Below are 18,873 nucleotides of genomic sequence, written 5' to 3'. Positions count from 1 at the left end.
CTCATCCAGCATGGGCTGGGTGCTGCTGGCTCTGAGTCCACCTGAGCTCAAGCTCTGGCACATGCCCAGTGACTGAAGCAAGCCAGGATTTGTCCTTACTCCCCCTTTACTACACACTTACACCTCCCTGCAAGGAGCAGCTCCAGCTGCTGCCACGGCTGCAGCTTCTGAGGGGATTTTGTCTCCTCTAGGTAAACATGGAGGCAGTGGATCCACACCTTATAATTACACTGCTCCACTCTGCAATTATTCCATTTTCCAGGCTACAGCTGCTTCCCACTCATTATCAGGCTAAGAAACTTCTCCTGATCGTAACGTGGCATTAACCCTGTAATTAAGAGGCACAGACCACCCAGGGACTGGATACCATGAGGGGCTTCTCCAAACTGTGCCAGAGCTCAGGGGTGGCTTTCCAGGCTCTAGAGTCCCTTTTCCAAACCCACACACTTCCGTTCCCTCTCCTTTATTATTATTAGTATGTTTAATGGCACAAAAGGAGCATCCTCATAAATCTGTCACCACAGAGGGGATGAGTTGAGTGCTCAGGGAGTGGGATCTGCTAACCCAAGCTTTTTGGGGGACATGGAGCTCTCCAGGTACCCCATTCCCACTTCCAGCAAAGAATTCACCCGGTGAGTTTTGTCTATTTTGCTGAATCCATTTGCAGGAATGACTCTCCTTTATCTTTGTGGTTGGAAGTGCCTGACTCCTGCCACCCTGCCCATGGTGTCTGAGGCTTCTCTGTCTCCATCAGTTCAAGGATCGTTTCTAAAAGGTGGGACATCACCCAGAGTGACACAGAGGAGTGCCAGGAAGGCTGTGACAATGTCCAGCTGTGTTCCCAGCTCTGGGATGCAGCACAGCACTGCTCCATCCCCCTCCTTGCAGATTCCAAGACTTGTGGATCAGCACCTGGTTTTTGAGGGGCTGTGATGAGCCATGAGCCACAGATGGAGCAATTTTAACTCTGAACACAACGAGCCAGGTCACATTTAATTGTCTGAGACCTCTTTGGGTGAAAAGGGCACTTGTCAGCCTGGGAAGTTCAGAGCACATCACCTCTCCTGGAATTTCATGGCAAAGGGTCTGGATGATTTCATGGACTCGGGAAGGACTTTGCTGCTGCTGAATTCAGTCTGGGGCATAATTTGACACCTTTAATTAGAGGAAGCACAGCCAGGCTCCAGCTCAGGCAGCTTATCCAGAGTGGAATCACATCAGTGCAATCAAATCCGGGGCAGCATCCCGGGATGAGGGGCACAGCTCATCGTGCCCTGCAGCAGAAGCAGGGCTTGAGCTGCCTCACACACCCAGCTCCCTCCTGCAGCTGCTTTTCTTTGGCTTCAGGAATAAATCTGGGAACTGTTCTACCTGCTGGAGCAGTTTGCAAAGAAAGGCACGGAACAAACATATTTAAGCTCTTGCTGTGCTCACCGGGAGCAGCAGGATCTGCATCTGTGATCAGAGCTGTGAGCCAAGGGACAGCCCCTTCCCTGCAGGAGAGCTCCCCTTGCCTGGGCTTCCCTTTTCCACAGCTTCTGGAGCAGAGCAAACACGGGAGCAGGATGGACTGAGGGTGAATCCATGTCCTGCACACCTTTAGCACCTCCACCTGCAATCAGGACAGCCCTGGGCATCATCCTGTCCATGGATCCAGGACCAGGAGGCAAAGCCTGTTCAGCAGCAGTGACAAATGCAGGTGCAAAACTTCCCTGGATTTGTTTTCAGGTTCCCAGGCAGAAAAATCAGTGTCCCTGAAGATAGTGTGAGCGTGACCCTGGGGCTGCCTTCTTAAATCTGCTTCCCAAAAGTGTTGGAGTCACTCCTGGACTGAGAGGACAGTGATGTCCTGCATCCCAACACCTTCCCCCCGTGGGAAGGAGAGCAGCACAGCCTCAGAGGGGACATTTGCCAGCCCCAGGGGTGGGGGGACAGTAACAATAAAACCAGGGGGGTCCTGCCCAGGTCACAGCCACGGGGGGCTCTGAGGGGCTCTGATGGCAGCGTTTCCTCCAGAAGCTCCCCCTCTAATGGGACATTTCCCGTGTTATCCCAACAGCTCTGTTTTCCCGGCAGTTTATCACCCACCTCAAAATCGATGACAAGGCAGAGTGAACCCCTGACCTGGAGGTATAAATTGCCCCTAATTATCCCAGCAGCTCGTCAGGCGCTGGGTGCTCTGAGCAGGGAGCAGCTCTGCCCTCTGACCCCGCTGCATTTCTCTTGCTTTAAGGGCTTTTCTCCCCATCCCAGCCTGAAATTCCCCTCTGGTGGATCCCAGGTCCTTCCTGTTCCCTCCAGCCACCCTGGCACATCTGTGCTCTCCATGGCCAGAGCACTGGGAGGAGGGGGAGCCAGACCATCAAATTCCATCATCCCCCTCCTGGTTTTTATTCCCAGTGCTCAGGAACGCTGCTTATTTTCATTTTCTCCAGCCAGTCCATCTTCAATGTGGAGCTAAAGCACACCCCGAGGAGACATCTTTAATTAAAGTTTGAGGAGCGTCAGATAAATAAAGAAGGACCACAATGGCCCAGACATCTCCCTGGGAGTGATGGGTGCCCAGGGAACCGCTGCAGGTTCCCGGGGGAGATCAAGGGAATGCAGCGGTTCCTTCCCAAGCCCTTGGCATTTGTTTAGCCCCAGGCTCCCTCCAAGGTAAACGGGGGTGTCCGACCCTGCCACCTCTTCCCGCTCCAGTTGCCAGGGGCTGCGGAGAGCCCTGGCAGTTGAGCAGCCCTTGAAAGGCTCCTTTCACTGTAATTAGACATGTAAAAATGAAAAAACCCGAGGAAAGGAATTTATGCATCTTCTAATAGCCCTCAAGTGTCCATCCAGCCGCAGCCTTTTCTGCCTGGGCTTTTATTTGGAGAGTTGCTATAATTTATGTCGTGCAATTAGGTTTTTGTCCTCGGGCTGTGGGAGGAGCGGGAGCGTGGAGCAGGGGAAGGAGCCTGGAGTGAGCAGAGAGAAAAGGGGCAGCGGCTCCGGGATGTGCCCCGGGATTCATTCCAGGACTGAGCAGCTCCCTGGCTCTGAAGCAGCCCAAAATTATGGAGCAGAAGGATGAAATGGGAAAAAAAAAAATCCTCGTTTTGATGGGAACGGTGCCCATTCCCCCTCAGGACTCGCCAGGAGGGAGGGCTGCGCTGGGGACGGGGTTAAAGCGCATCCTTCAGCTGTTGCTAAGGAACAGTGCCCTGGCACAGCTGGGGGAACATCTGGGTGCAGGAGCGGACAAGAGGCACCCTCTGGGGAAGGGGTTGATGCTAGTGGCCATCCCGGAGCGCTGGGAAGCCAGGCAAGGCTGTCAGCAGCCCCATGTGCTGCTCCCAGCCCTCCAGAAAGGTTTTCCAGCTGTGTTTTCCTGCATGCAGCAGGATAAGCCCGGCAGATAAACCAAACACCGAGCACAACACGATTCCAGGGAATATTTGCTTAAAGTCCTGTGGAAATGGGATTCACAAAAGCTCATGGCCCACAGGCTCTTTCTTTGCACAGCCAAATCCTTGAACTTGAATCATTCCAAGAGGGGTTTTAGCTCAATGGCCACTTTATGCCCGTTGGGTTGCCCATGGCCCCTCTGGCCATGTGCCACCTCTCCCTGCCCGACATCTGTAACAAATCCGGGTGGCTGCAGGGCTGGAGCTGCCTCCTGCCTGCCCGGGGCTGCCTGCTGGGGAGGCCGGAGGAGCCTTAACAAGGAGAGCTGGAAAAAAAAAAAAAAAAAATTTCCCAGGAACAGTGCGGCCAAAACCTGCACATTCAGCAAAGGCTGGATCTGGGATATCAGCAAACGGATCCCAGGGTGCAGGGGCCCTTATCTCCCCCAGACCTGCTGAGTGACAGAGCAAACCCATGGAAAATGCAGCTCCCGCTGCTCACACAGCACTTTCTCCTCCGAAGGGGGGTCGGAGCCCCCTCCCCGCAGCTCGGGCAGATGTGAGAGCCAGATGATGCTCCTGTGGCTCTCTCTGCCCCTGTCAGAGGAGGAGCGTCCCTAATCCCCCAGGCAGATGGTGCCGGCGGGTTCCCGGGGTGGGGCTGGCACCTCCCGGGTGTCCCTGCTTGTCGCAGCTCACCGGTGACAGGGGGAGGTGCTGCCGGAGGTGCAGGATGGGGTGGGGGGGTTAATCCCAGCTGTGCCCCCCTGGATCTCTCTGACGGCAAGGGCAGGGGGATAAATGTGACTCTGGGGGGCCCCGGGGGCTCATCCCGGGGAGGAAAACACAGAAGTCAAAGAGAAATTGGGTCATATCCCCCTGATTGTCTGAGTAAATGGGACACTGTGTACATTTTATTTACCTTCCTACAGGGCAGATGTAGTGAGCGTGTAATAAATCATTTGTGCAGCTGCTGGGCAACCTCCTGCTGCAGACCCAGCAAAATTCACACAACCAAACCTGCCCTAATTACAGCTCCCTCTGCTCTCCACTCCTCCCAGCTCCTCATGCACAGCCACTTATTCTCCCTCGTGCTGTCTCGCTCCTCCTTTTCTCCATCTGCTGCTTCCTTCCCTTTGCTATTTCCAGAGGGATTCGTGGTCAGCATCGCTGCTGCTCCTGCCCTCAGCTGCAGCTTGGATAGTACCAGGCAGGATGTGGGGGATTGCTTCCCACCCTGGACACCTCCTGAGCCCCTCTGAGGGCACAGAGCAGCTGAGATCCAAACCTTTCCTTGGCGGTTGGACACGAGGTTTCCTCCAGGCAGAGTTGAGAAATCCCCCTGGTTTAGGTTGGGAAGGAACACAGAATGTCTAAGAAGCTGTGGCTGCCCCTGGATCCCTGGAAATGTCCAAGGTCAGGCTGGACAAGGCTTGGAGCAACCTGGGATAGTGGAAGGTGTGCAAGACAATGACCTTGAAACGTCCCTTCCAACCCAAACCATTCCACAATTCTGTGATTCTTTGGGATGTCAGCAGGTTGACCTCCTCAGATGCTTGTGGGGATCTGGGCAGAGCCAGACCCTGTTCAAGCATCAGGTTTTCCCAGCTTTTCATCCCTCAGAGCAAAGCAGCTGGAGCTGCCTGGCTGGGACCCGACAATGGTCTGAGATTGCAACAGAAAAGATCCAGATTCGTGTTTACAAATCCTTTCTAAGGATAGCAACCACTGGAGCAGATTGCCTGGGGCTGTGCCAGGCTCCCCAGGGCTTGGATCTCGTGGGAGCTCAGACAAATAGCTGGGAATCAGCTGGGAGGAGCTGGTCCTGCCTGGGAGAGGGAAATGGGACAGGGTGGGGGAACTCTGCAAACCCCAGGACACAGCTTGGAGTCTGTCCCTCTGGGAGAGGCTGCAGAGATGGAGCCTGAGGCTCCATGATCAGGATGACAAAATGGTTTGGATGGGAAGGGGCAGGGACACCTTCCACTGTCCCAGGGTGCTCCAAGCCCCATCCCAGCTGGCCTTGGACACTTCCAGGGATCCAGGGGCAGCCACAGCTTGTCTGAGCACCTTGTGCCAGGTCCTCAGCACCATCAGAGAGAAGAATTCCCTCCCAATATCCCATCTGACCCTATCCTCTGCCAGTGGGAATACTGGGACACAGCCTGGAGCAGCCAGGGTTGCAGCAAGGATTGTTCACCCAGTGGAAATGGATCTGTAGGGATGCTGAGAGCCCTTGGTCCTTCAGGACACAGAGGAGCAGGGCCAGCACATCCAGGTCAGGCAGTGGGACAAAGGGGACGTGACCTTCCCCATCCTGAGCTGCCAGAGAAGGAACATCCGTGCAGCACATGGAGGTCCTGCCTCTGGAGCTGGGGGGACCTCGAGGTCCTTAAAATAATCCCAAAGAGATAAACAAACAAACAACCAAACGAATGCCAAGAGCAAATGGAGAACAGACTTTTCCAGTGCTTCTCTCCAGCAGAGCCTATTCAAAGCTTGGAGAGAGGATGACACGCTGGGCCAAGGCAAACAGCCCTGCAACACATCCCAAACAATGGCTTCCCAGAGCACAGAGCCAGAGGGAATCTTGTGGTCATCCCCTTGGATTTGCTGCAGAACACATGCCATGGTTCTTCCCAGAAGCCATTGTTTAAATTTGACAAAAAATCTTCCCTCTTCAGCTTTTCCAGGCAGGGTGGATGAGCTGGGATGCACAGGGAAGAGCAGGGGGGGAATTTCTTCCTTTAACCAGTTTGAGGATTGTGTGTAACTGGAGTGAAGCCTCATTGACTGGAAACAGCAGTTCCAATGAGATGGAAACTATGTGCAATTTTGGGCTAAGACCAGACTTAACTGGGACTGGCATTTTTAGCACAAAGTGCTTGGACTTCTCATCCTGAGGTTAATTCTTCTCTGGAGAGGAAGAGGGACAAGGAAAATTGCCACCACCTAAAGCAAACATTGAATATTCTGTTTGAGTTTGAGGGTGCTCCCTCCCTCCCCTTTCCTTTTATATTTCCCAACCTCCCTGGATTTTAGCCTGGGGCCAGGGAAGGGCATTTGACTCACTGGAATTACTCTCCTTGCTCTCCATGTCTCCCCAGCCGGGATGCCAACTCATCATTCCTGCTGCACTCTGCATTTCATCACCCCATTTTCCAATCCTCTTCCTTGTCTGCTGTGTCTGGTCAACAAATATGGCAATGCCAGAGAGGGGAGAATTGGAATTTCTTTGGAATTTCTGCTGTGGAAATCAGGACACTGCCCAGAGTTATCATTGCTTTGCCTTCTCTTTCAGAGCTGGTTTAATCCAGATTGAGACCTAGCCAAAATATTCCCTAATTTTAGGGGGCAAAATGATTTTTCCTGTACCTCAGGACCCTGGACATCTCTGTAGGGCAGGATATCCCCAGGCAGAGCAGACACCACATGGGGCAGAGGGAAGGCTGCATTCCATGGGGGAGTGATGCCAGAGGGGCTGCACCCCCAGGGGATGCACCCCCAGAAAGATGGAGTTTTCTGGGATGCATTTTGGGTCTCCTCCTCTGAGCTGTGACAGGGATGAGCAACGTGCTCATCCCCCACTTCTGCACAGCAGGGTCAGGAATGGGACAGGAGCCAATTTCCCTTCCAGTGTGTCTGGACACATGGAAACTAAGGAAAAACAGAGGAGAAAAATAGAGAACATAGGGAAGAGCCAACAAATGAAAGGGCAAGGAGTGGGCAAGGGGAGGGAGCCCAGGGCAGGAGCCCTTGCCAAACCTCTGCAAACACAGCGACAAGATCACACTTGGATGAGGCTCCTGGAAAAACCAGCTGAGGGAGGGAGGGAGGTGGATGTGGCCAGGGATTAATGAGCTGAAATCCACTTCCCGTGCCAGTGCCTGGTGCTTGTGGAGATGCCAGCCCTGCCTGAGTCAGTGCCCTTGGAGAGGTGCAGCTCCTCAGCCAGGCCATGGAGCAAGGCAGACACCCAGACATCATCCAAACCACGGGATGCTCCCCAAACCCTCTCCCAGAGCAGCTGGGAACCTGCAGCTCTCCTGATCCAAGACTCAGCTGACCCCAAAGCCAGAGGGAAGGGGAATGGGGGGTTTAAGGCTGGCAGGAGCAGAGGTAAGAATCCTGCTCAGCAGGAATAAACATGGGAATAACAGAGAATTTCACCCAAAGAAAGGTCAGGGTGTGGGTGCATCCACATGAGGATAGAGAAAGGGAAGAGAGGGGTGAAGGAGGAATGTAGGGAGTCTTGGACTATCCAGGGAGATTTGGAGTCCCCAACCCTGGAGGTGTCCAAGGAATGACTGGAGGTGGCACTCAGGGCTCTGGGCTGGTGACAAGGTGAGAATCAGGCAGAGGTTGGAATTGATAAACCTGGAGGGCTTTTCCAACCTTAATGGTTCTTCATGAGGCTGGGGGTGGAGTCTGGGGTATCCCAGAGGAAAGGAGCACTGATGGGATGAATATTCCTGTTTTCCCCCAAAGCAGCAGCTCTGGTGGGTCCATGTGAAAGCCTCTCTCCCCATCACTGTCCAGATCCTGCTCCAGCGTCTGCAAGAGGAGCAGGACAGGCAGGAACCAGGAGCAGGTCTTGGTGGATGTCAATCTCCAACCAGGAGACAGCTCTGAAATAGGAAGAGCTCAATAATTCCTGAGGTGAATCCCAGGCTGGGGCAGGACCCTGGAGAGGCTGAGCTCAGGAGCTCATGGCACCAACTTCTGAACTATTCTGAGTCCAGGCTCAGCAGCAATTCCTCTGCAATGACAGGAAAATCTCTTTTATTGAGGGCAAACCACTAAACAGAAGCTCTGCTTTCAGAGGAACAACCATTCCAAGCCCACCAAAGCCAAAGGCTGTCCCCACTAGCCCTGGGCTGCTTCCAGGGGGTTGATGGGTGTTGGCTGCCTGACCAGTCTGAAACACACTGGGTTCCCATTTTAGTGACAGTGATTCCTGAATTTTGGGTAAGAAACATCCCCACCGGCACTGCCGCCCTCGCCCTGATGAAAGGGAAATAGATCCATGACTATTTTGTCAGTAAATGTTTTTCCTGGCAATGGGACCTGCTGGCTTTTCAAAAGCAAGTGAAAATTTGGTTCCATCCAGCGGTTCCCATGTACTGGGAGCTAGGCTGAGGTGGGAAAGCAGGGCTGGCTGGGAGCAGACAGCCAGGGAATGACAGGCTGGGGAGCAAAACTCTGCAGTCACTGCTCAGGACCTTGCCTGTGTGCAAGTTGAAGGCTCTGGAGCAGAGTCACAGCAGGGAGGAGCCCTCATGACCCCTATATGGGCAGGGGGGTCCAGACTGACATTCCTGGGGGAATGCTCTTGGGGGGCTCGTTATGGACACCCCATTCCAGCCAGGCTCCAGGATTAGTGCTGAATGAATTGGGAGATGCCCAATCCCAATCCCACTGGGAAACAAATCCTGCTGGTGATGGAACCTTACCTGAGCTCATTCCTGCCCTGGAGAGGGATTTGAGCAAGGGCTTGCAGTGACAGGACACAGGGAAAGGCTTCCCACTGCCAGAGGGCAGGGTTAGATGGAATATTGGGAAGAATTGTCCAGAGAAGCAGTGGCTCATCCATCCCTGGAAGTGTTCATGGCCAGGTGGAATGACCTGGAGCAACCTGGGATAGTGGAAGGTGTCCCTGCCCATGACAGGGGGTGAAATTGGATGATGTTTAAGGTCAATTCCAACCCAACCCATTCCATGACTTTATGGTTTTTCCCTTTCTGGATGAGCCTTCTCCCATTACACACCCGGAGACTCTGTAGGGAAATAAAAATATTTCTCTGAGGGAGCCAAAGGCTGCTTTGTCCAAAAAGCCAATGACAGCAACAGAGTCAAGATCCAGTGAGCCTTGACTGCAGGAGCATCCTGGATGCCTCTCGCAGTCCTGAATATTCATGGAAAATCAGTGTTAACAGCTCAGCAGGGAGCACGACCGAGCGCTGCCCAGACACTTTGCATCCTGGCCGGGGAATCCACATGGGGCTGCTCGGAGCGAGCCAGGAAGAAAATGAACTGAAACCTCAGCCGCCAAACCTGACAGTGGCCTAATTCGGGAAGGCAACTTGCCCCAGGCCCTGCCTGCGGGGCTGCGAGAGCAAAAGGCTGTAAACGCTCCCCAAAGCCCTGCGGGGCTCAGCCCGGGAGCGGCTGTGCGGCCGGGGAGGCGCCGGACGGGGCGAGCAGCGCTGGGAGCTGTCACTGCCAGCAGGGCATCACTCCCAGCTAATTGCTCGGGATGACTCTGCGGGGCGCTGGAAAAACCCATCCATCATCGCTTCCCTGGGGATCGCTGCTCTGCATCCCCTGGGAGCGGAGCAGGTGAGGAGCCCAATTTCTCTGCTCCTTCTGTTGGTTTGGCTCTGCAGCCCCTGGGTGTGATCTGCCTGCTCTCCTGCCATCCACCCGCACATTCCATGTCCTCCCCGTGCCTTTTAACCTTGTGCAGATTTTAAACGATGCCGTTTCCTTTGGCTTGCACAGCACTTTATTTGTTCTTTATAGCCCCAGCTCACACAGGGGGGATGTTGCTCCAAGAAAAATCCTTGCTGCAGGGAGCAGAGGACGGGCTGGCTCTCGGGGTGTGACCCTGCCTCTGACATTGACTCTCCACAGGCCAAATGTCCCCTCTACTGTAAAACCAGGTGACATTCACCTGGTTGCTGGAGGAGCTGGGAGGGGACATTAACCATCTCAGATAAAAACAGGTTTTTAAAGCCTAAAAGTGCAGGGAGAGGGGAATTATAAATCATGGAATTGTTAAAGTTGGAAAAGACCTTTAAGGTCACCAAGTCCAATAATCAAACCAGCAGCAGCAGCATGCAGGGAGTTCATACTGTTCATGCCATGAGCACATCTGGGGTGACAGTGCTTGTGTGCCTCTGGGCCACCTCTGCTGTATGATCCACACACCAACCACAAAGCCCAAGGCAGAGAGGAGGCTTCCCCACTTTCAGGGATTAAGGAATTTGGCTGAATTCAGCCCAAGCTCAGCCCGAATACCAGTGCCAGAATTTTGCCAACAAAATTCCCTGGCACTTGCTCTTTTCCCTGCCAACAAAGTTGCAAGAGGTGCTGGATGCTGCTTTTCCATGTTCAAGTGGTGAGGAAAGGTGGGTTCAGCATTTCCCACATCCCAGGGAGGTGAGGGAATGGTGGGAGCAGGAGGGATGGGATGCACCCACCAGCTGTGAGATCTCCCACATGTGGGACAAGCTATGAGCTCACACCCAACACCTGGAAAGGCTCTCACCCCTGGAACCTTGTTTGGCATCAGCCAGGAGCTGGCATTTTCCTCAATTATTAATCATCTTTCCATAGAAATCCTTACATCCTGCCTGTGGTCGTTAGGCTTTGGCTGTTTTGTCCTGATAATTCCCTTTGTCTCTCCTCTTCCAGCCAAAATCCGGGGTGATGGATCCCCTGGAGGCAGCAAACACAGCACTCCCATTCCCAAGGGATCTCAGGCCAGATTTTTCAGCAGTGGCAGCCCCCAAAAGTGGCCCTGGAGCCAGCCCAGGCCAGCTGGAGGAGGAGCTGATGGATCCCAAAGGCTCCCACTCAGCAACAACCACAGCAATTATCTGGGAAATGGGAGGGACTAATTGGGCATTTAACCCAGTGCTGGCACCACAGACCTTGTGCTGGAGGTGGAGAGAGGGAAGAAAGATCCATTCTGGAGCTGCAGGGTCCTCTCCTGATCCCTGGGATGTTGATACCCTCTGATTGCATCCCAGCTTTTGACAGCCATTCATCCCCAAGGGATGCTCATATTGGGTTTAGAATAGGTGAGAGAGGAGCTTCATGGAAATCAACATGGATAAAAACACTCCCCAGTCTGGTTGTGTTTGTCTTTTTTTGTGAGCTTTTCTTCTTCTTTTTTTGTTTGTGGTTTTCTAATTCTCAGAGAAAAACAGGTTTGGAGAGATTTCAGCCTTTCTCACAGTGCTCCAAACACAAATGTAGCAGCACCAATCGTCTCCATGTAAACAAGCAGAGAGCCAAGGCCACCAGACTGGGCTTGGACCATCCAAAATTCCCTGCAAACTGCTTCTTTTTGTGCCACTGCCCATTAGTCAGGGTGAGGCAATGGCTGCAGACATGGGAAATCCATGGAAGTTGTAGAGTCATGGAATTCCAGAACTGTTTGGGTGGGAAACAACCTTAAAGCTCAGCTCATCCCACTCCTGCCATGGGCAGGGACACCTCCCACTATCCCAGGTCTGTCCAAGCCTTGTCCAGCCTGGCCTTGGACACTTCCAGGGATGGGGCAGCTGCGCCAAATACCATGTGAACAGTCACATCAGCCTGACAGTCCTGGGCTGGACAATTCCCAAATCCACAGGCACTGTCCTGAAGCCACTCCAGCATTCCCATCACACATCAGCACTCAGGAGAGTCAGTGCTTGTGTCCTTTGCTGTCCATCAGCTTTACTAATGAATTTTTATTAGAGCAAACAGCATTTATCTCATCCCCCCACAGGGCCCTTCTTGCTGGCCACAAAATGTCTTTCCCCAGACCCGTTTCTGAATTCCCTGCTCCCCAGGGAATAAAACCTTGGGACTGAACATGAGAGCAAAACCTCTGGGCTGGGATGTCCCACACCAGCCTCCTGTGGGACTCCTGGCAGGGACATGGCTCTGTATCCTAAGGGCACAAGGATTTGCTTTCAGCCTCAAATATCCTGAGCAGCAGCATTTTTACAAACCCCAGACAGCAAAGGAAGGGTTAACCCCACCACAGCCCCCCAAAAAAGGGGTGGAAATGGAGATACAAGAGGATAAAAGGGCACTCAGGAGGTGTCAACTTGAGAGGAAGAGAAACAGAGGAGAGAAAAGGAATTTGCTTCCACCCAAACCCCAAAGGGTTGAAAGCATTTGTGAACCAAAGGGCCAAAGGAGTGGGGCACACCCTGAACGAGCTGGGATGTCCCCAGGAGGGGAGGGACAGCACCACACACACCCAGCCCTGGCTGGGTGCTGGGATGGAGGGACAGCTGTTTTCTGGGGAAAAATCCTATATAAGGAGGGGCAGGATTCCAGCTTTATGGATGGGGAAGGCTCCAGTAACACCTGAGCAGCAGCAGCAGCAGTTTTCCCTTTGGCTGGGAATCATTAGGCAGAATATTGGCTCAAAATTGAACCTGGGGCATTGGGACACTCCCAGCTCCTGCTTTTCCCTCTCCACTGGATGCTGGCTCCTGAGCTGGTTGCTATGGGGAGGAACAGAGCAGTGCCCTCGTGGATGGTGGGGAGATGGAGGAGACGGAGATGTGCTGTGCTGGGGGACAGCTCCTCCTGGCAATGCTAAATTTGGCCTGATGGATTTGGAACAGATGAGACTCTGGGGACACAGAGCCTGGTGTTCAAGGTGATAGAAAACAGTGGCTGGAAATATCCTGCTGGATGAGGGAGCAGATCCCACCCTGTCGTTTGGGGCATGGGTGAGAAACAGGGAGGGAAAACTGGGAGCAGAACTGCAGGGAGAGGCTGTGATGGATGCAGCACCTCAGTCCAAGCCCAGCTGAGCTCTGTGGGCACAGGCCATGGGCTATTCTGGCACATCTCCCTGCTCTTGGCACCTCTGAAACACATGAAACACTCAGCAGAGCCCCGGAGCTGCCATCTCCACGCCAGGGAAGCAATCCCATCCCTGGCACCACCGCAGCTGAAATATGGATGGAGGAGAGGAACGGCTCCAAAAGGAAAGACAGAGAGACAACTTTGTTGTCCTGGCCAAACTCGAGCTTGCCAAATCCCTCTTCTCTAAAATGCTGCCTGCATTTTCAATAAATAAGGAGAAATCAAAACAAACCCCCGTTCCTCCCGCTCCGGCGCGGGCTGATTCCCAGACACCTGCCACATCCAGCGCTGGCATTGTGGGGAGAATGGATCTGCCCGTATCGCTTGCACATTTGTCTGTAAAGCTCATTAAGATCGGGCGAGATGAAAGGCAGCGCCGCAATGTAAGATCATTATCGTTATCAAAAGGAACACAGCAAACTGCTGCTCGAGAGGCAGATCTGTTTCCGTGTAAGAGCTGTTCAAAGTTCGCCCCGACGCTCCCTAATAAGGTGCCTGTTCTAGGAATCAACTTCAAGAGCTTCCCTCATGCTGGGGAAAACTTCCTTTGCCTCTCGCGTCTGCCGCGTGAATTTTCCGAGGCGTTTGTGACATAGCAGAGGCAGTTTGGGTACAGGGAAGGGGATCCTGTGTCCCAGAGCCCCCGGCTGGAGGGGTGCTGGTCACCCATGATGTGATCATGGACATCTGTGATGTGATCATGGGATTGTGTCATATGGAATTGTGTGATGTGACATGGACATGCTTGACCTGACCGTGCACATCTGTGCTATGGGCATCCTTGATGTCAGCATGGATATGCGTGATGCGACCTTGGAATTGTGTGACATCACCATGGATGTTTGTGACATCACCATGGATGTGTGTGACATCACTGTGGATATGTGTGACATCACCATGTTATAGTGTGATGTCACCATGAATGTATGTGATGTCACAATGGATGTGTGTGATGTCAGCATCGACGTGTGTGATGTAACCATGGATGTGCATGATGTCACCATGGACTCATGTGACGTCACCATGAACATCTCCCAGCTCATTCCCAGCTGCCTCCCCTCCCTCCATCCCCATGGAATGAGCACTGGTAGAAGCTCTCACACATGGGATGGAGCCCAGAGCTCGGCTCAGCCCCCACTGGGCAGTACCAGGTGCCTTCCAGAGAATTCTAGGTTGGGTTTCACACACAAATCCAATCCAGAGTGGTCTCCCCAGCAGGAATTTCTCATGGGATAACCCCGGTGGGCACCATAGAGCAGAGCAGGGACCCCCTCAGCCATGGCCAGGCACCACCACCATGTCCCACCTCCCACCAGTGCCTTCCAGCCAGGCTGCCAGACCTTCATGTGGAGTCCTGCCTGCCACAGATGCTCCAGAAGCTTCCAAGGAGGGGCTTCCCTTGGGGTCACAGCCCCCCACACAGAGCCTGAAAGAGGAACTGGCTGGTTTAAAAGAGCCTCCTGTTCCTGTGGGGAGCTTGCTGGAGCCAAGCCTCACACTCAGAACTGACTGATGGGAATTTGGATGCAGAGAATCCTCTCCTGCCTGGAGGAAGCAGAAGAGTTAAACTCGCTCAAGGCACCATAATTTTTCCAAGAAGAAAACCGTTCTTCCCACACAGGGTCAGTTCTTTTTTGAAACCAGCCTCCCTTTTATCCCCAAGAAAATCTGCTCATAATTATAAAGCAGGGAAGGAGAGGTTTCTGGAAATATTCATTTGCAGCTGAGCCATTTTCACCCTGGCACAGGCGGAGTGAGCCTTCCTCGCTCCCATCTGTCGCGTTCGCGGCGCCGCCGATGCCAGCCAGGCTCTGCCACCCAGCGTGGCACACTCGGCAGGGACAACGTGACACCGAGCCGGGAGGGGGCCGGGGGGCCGCCAAGAAAGCGGCGAGGACTCGGAGCGTTTGTCCTGCCCAAGATGTTCTTCTTACACATGAACAGCTTGGCAGCACGAGGGGCTGGGAGAGAGGGGGGGAAGAGGAGGAGGAGGAGGAGAAGGAGGAGGAGGAACAGCTCAGGCGTTGTTGGGTGCTGTTTGGGAAGGGATGAATGGAACAGCTCGCAGAGATGAGTTTGGTGGAGTCCACAGAGTCCATCTCCACCAGCATCGTGCTCTGAACTGGAGCACTCAGCCCAAACCAGCCATCCCATATTCCCTGTGTCCTCTCAGCACCTCCATCTGCCACCAAGTGATGGGATCCGTGCTCCTTCCTCAGGGAAACTGCTCTGCCTTCTCCCATCCCTCTTCTATAGCCTCATCTCATTTCCACAGCCACAAATAAATCAATCTGCTGCTGGTGCCTCCACCTTCAAATATTTATAGAGTGTTATTACACTTTTCACTCCCTGCCTGCTCACACGCGCCCTTTCCTTTAAACATCTCCCCACCCAGCTCTGGATATTTAGTTCTTTTAATCCCTCCCCATAAATCTCCCCTGATCCACTCCCAGTGCTGTATCCATTCATTTCTCTGGATGAGAGGCACTGTGATGGATTGGCACGGCAGAGCTCTCCAGGAAGGGGCTGTTGTCACCTCCCTCCATGGCACAGTGCCTGGGGACCGTGGCTCAGAGGGTGTTGGACACCTCCAAGCATCTCCTGAGCTCCTCCTGTGATGCCTGGCTCCATCCAGACTTCATCTTTCTGCCCTCGTTGGATTTTGCATTTTTTTATTTTTCCCTTTTTTTTTTCTCCCCCCCTCCTCCCTTCTCCTGACTACAAATGACAAAATTGCCAGCAGCTCCCAGACAAGCTGCAAACCCAGGAATCAGCTATTTCTGGAGACGGAATTTTAACTTCCTTTCTTGATTTGCAAATTGCTGGGGAGCAGCTTGAGAGGCCCAGGAAACCGGGAGTGAGGGAAGGCTGCAAGTTCACACACCACGTGGGATCCTGCAGTGGGGTGAGGTCTGAGCCCTCAGGAGCAGCAGTTGCATTCCCTGGGCTCAGCATCACATTTTGGGAATCATGGAATTGTTTTGGGTTGGAAGAGACCTTAAAGTTCATTTAATTCCTCTCCTTGCCACAGGCAGGGACACTTTCCACCATCCCAGGTTGCTCCAAGCCCCATCCAACCTGGCCTTGGACATTTCCAGGGATGCTGCTCTTGCCTCTCCAAGCTGGAATGGGGATGGGATGTGCAGGGAGGGAATGTGCTCAGCCCAGCAGCTCTGCCATGGCCACCAGGCTCAGGGAAAATTGAGGAAGGGAAAAATAAAGTTTATCTTCAACAGGGAAGCAAAGAGGGAAATGTGATTGTTCCTGTCAGGTGAGCCCCAAGCAGAGCTGCAAAATCTCCTGGAATTTATAATTTGCTGGAATAAAGCTGCTTCAGGCAACAAACCCCCAGTGGCTGTGGCTGATGGAGCTGGTGGCACAGAACCTGGGATTACAGCCTGCCATGGAGCCCTCTCCCTGCCAGGAAAACCCCCCGATAAGCACAGAACTGCCCAATTAACACCCTGTGTGAAGCCATGGGAAAGGCTGGAGGGATTTAGGGAGCTCAGGGTGGTTTTCCAGTCAAGGGATCAGAGGCAGGCAGTCAGCCTCACAAAAAGCCTCATGCTCTGTGGGGACACAGAGCAGGCAGGGCTGGGAGCAGTGTCCCTTCACTGCTCAGGGAGGCACAACAGGCTTGGCAAGGGCACTGGATAGGAGTTCTGCAGGGAATTACAGCACCTGGATCATCCCCAAGCCTGCAGAGCAGCATCACTTCCTCCATGGCTTCACCAGTTTTGGTCCAACTCAAAATTCCCCCAGTGCAGGAACCATCCCACACATCCCAGCCCTCCTCTTCCCTGAACTCCCAGCCCTCACTGCCACAGGCAGCCTTCATCCCAAGCTTTTGTTCCCCAAAAGACTTGGAGGAAGGGCTGATCCTGTATCACCAGGGGGTGACAGACTGGGTTCCTGGCTGGGGTTAAATCCCAACCCAAGCATTCAGCTCCTTCATTTCTGAACCATCTTTTACCCCACCCAGCTGAATTTAGCACCCATCAGGTGTTGCTTTTTGTGGCTGAGCAAACCCAGCTGTGCTGGAAGTCCTCATGCTATTAATCCAGCCTCAGTCCCCTCACAAATATTTCTGTGACCCTTTACAAATTTTGGGGCTGAGCAGAGCCCATGGCAGAGGAATTGTGTTCTTCTGCAAGGCTTGCTTGTGTTGTTGAACAAACACCACATTCCTGCTGCCACAGTGACCTGGAATGTCTCAGCTCTGTCCCAGTCAGCTCCAGTGAGCTGGACTGGTGTCCCCAGACAAGGCATGGTACCCCTCTGTCAGGACAGGAGCTGCTCCAGGTCCCCAGTCCACAGGAGCTGTAATTATCCCTTGGCCCTGGCACAAATGGCTCATTTGACTTTGAACTCTGAGTGCTGACACGCTGGCTGGGCTTGGAATTGGGGCTTAAATCAAGGAGCTTCCCTCCAGGGAGCAGGGGGAGAAGGAGACAATTAGATTTGAGCCCTGAAGTTTTACAAGTCTAATAAATTTCCTGGTAGCCTGCGGCTGCTGGGGAGAGCCAGGACGGAGCCCTTGGTGAAGGAAAGCCAGGATTTCTCCAGGCAGGAAGGCACAGAGGCACCACAGAGCTCTGTAGGACAGGGGGGTGGCTTGTCTGACCCCCCAGTGCCACCCCTGGCTGGGGCTGAGAGGTGGGGATGGGGACACTGTGTCCTCAGCAGTGACAATCCAGCATCCCATCCTGCTCATTCACAGTGATCTTGGGCTGCTGGGTGGCAGAGGAGAAGAGGAAGGTCAGAGCCAGCAGAGTGGAGGGAAGCAGCTGCTGGACACAGCAGGGGAAAAAGCAGCAGCTTCCTAATTGTGCCTCACTGCTGGAAAAGGGTCATGGCAGGGAGGTGACGAGGTGTTGGCACCAGCACAGAAACACCTGGCAGGGACAGGGCAGGGCAGCCAGGGAGGGGAAGCAGCATCACCCCCAAGCTCCTACAGCCTTTGGGAGCCCAGCCTGACCTGCAGCTGCTCATTATCCTGCCAGAGCTGCTCTTCTTCCAGCCAGGACCTGACACTTCTCTTCAGCAATGCTAATGGAGGACGATGGAGAAGGAAGCTCCTTTCTCCAGGAAATGCAGCTTCCCAGAGGCCCTGCAGCAAAGGCTGTGCTGCCACCTGGGCTGGTTTCTGTCTCCTCCCACGGGCAGGTGAGAGGGAGCAGCTGGATGAGCCCAAGGGGAGCACGTACCTGGCACAGCCACCTGCCCCTGCCTGCCTGGACTCCCCAGGGGCTGGGGGCTCTGTGCCACAGAATGATGGAATGCTTTGGGTTGGAAGGTTAAGGCCCATCCAGTGCCACCCGTGCCATGGGCAGGGACACCTTCCACTATCCCTTCCACTATCCAGCCTGGCTTTGAATGCTTCCAGGGATGAGGCAGCCACAGCTGCTCTGGGCAAGCTGTTCCAGGGCTTCACCACCCTCACAGCTGGGGAATATTTCCTCCTATAGCTCATCTAACCCTGCCCATGGCAGTGGAAGCCATTCCCCAGCTGAGGCAAAGACTCAGCCCAGACAGGAGGAGTCCAGGTAAAAATGCAGAGCTCTCCTATGCTGCCTCATCACAGGGTTGGTGTCCTCTGTCCCACTGTCCCACTGCCAGATGTCCCCTGGAGAGGAGCATAAATGTCACTGATCCCTTTCTCCATGCTCTGGAGAATCCCTGTGCTGCCCAAAGGAAAGCAGCTCCTCTGCTCTGTCTCCGCTCCTGTGGCTGCCTCTGGTGTTTGTTTAAATCCTTTTACTGTAAATTACATATTCCTCTGACACGATGTAAAATATGTTTTATGCTCTCATTTTCCCCTTGTCTTCCCACTAAACCTTTTCCAATTTGTGCTGGATACGCTGTGCTGGGATTAGCTGAGCTGTGTTTA

The 18,873-nt window shown here is 53.6% G+C and overlaps 1 protein-coding gene and 1 long non-coding RNA gene across 2 annotated transcripts in view; one reads left to right on the top strand and one right to left on the bottom strand.

Moving 5' to 3' along the window:
• LOC306808570 (SAP30-binding protein-like) overlaps positions 1 to 18,873 on the bottom strand; it is a 261,475-nt gene that overhangs the window by 58,779 nt on the left and 183,823 nt on the right. The window lies entirely within an intron of this gene.
• LOC306808602 lies at positions 8,080 to 9,886 on the top strand. The gene is made up of 2 exons (XR_013776077.1): positions 8,080 to 8,351; positions 9,134 to 9,886. It is a non-coding gene; the product is annotated as an uncharacterized lncRNA (long non-coding RNA).

This window comes from Erithacus rubecula, assembly GCF_903797595.1.
Source record: "Erithacus rubecula genome assembly, chromosome: 15".
Taxonomy (NCBI): domain Eukaryota; kingdom Metazoa; phylum Chordata; class Aves; order Passeriformes; family Muscicapidae; genus Erithacus; species Erithacus rubecula.
This window is presented reverse-complemented; position numbering and strand designations above follow the sequence as displayed.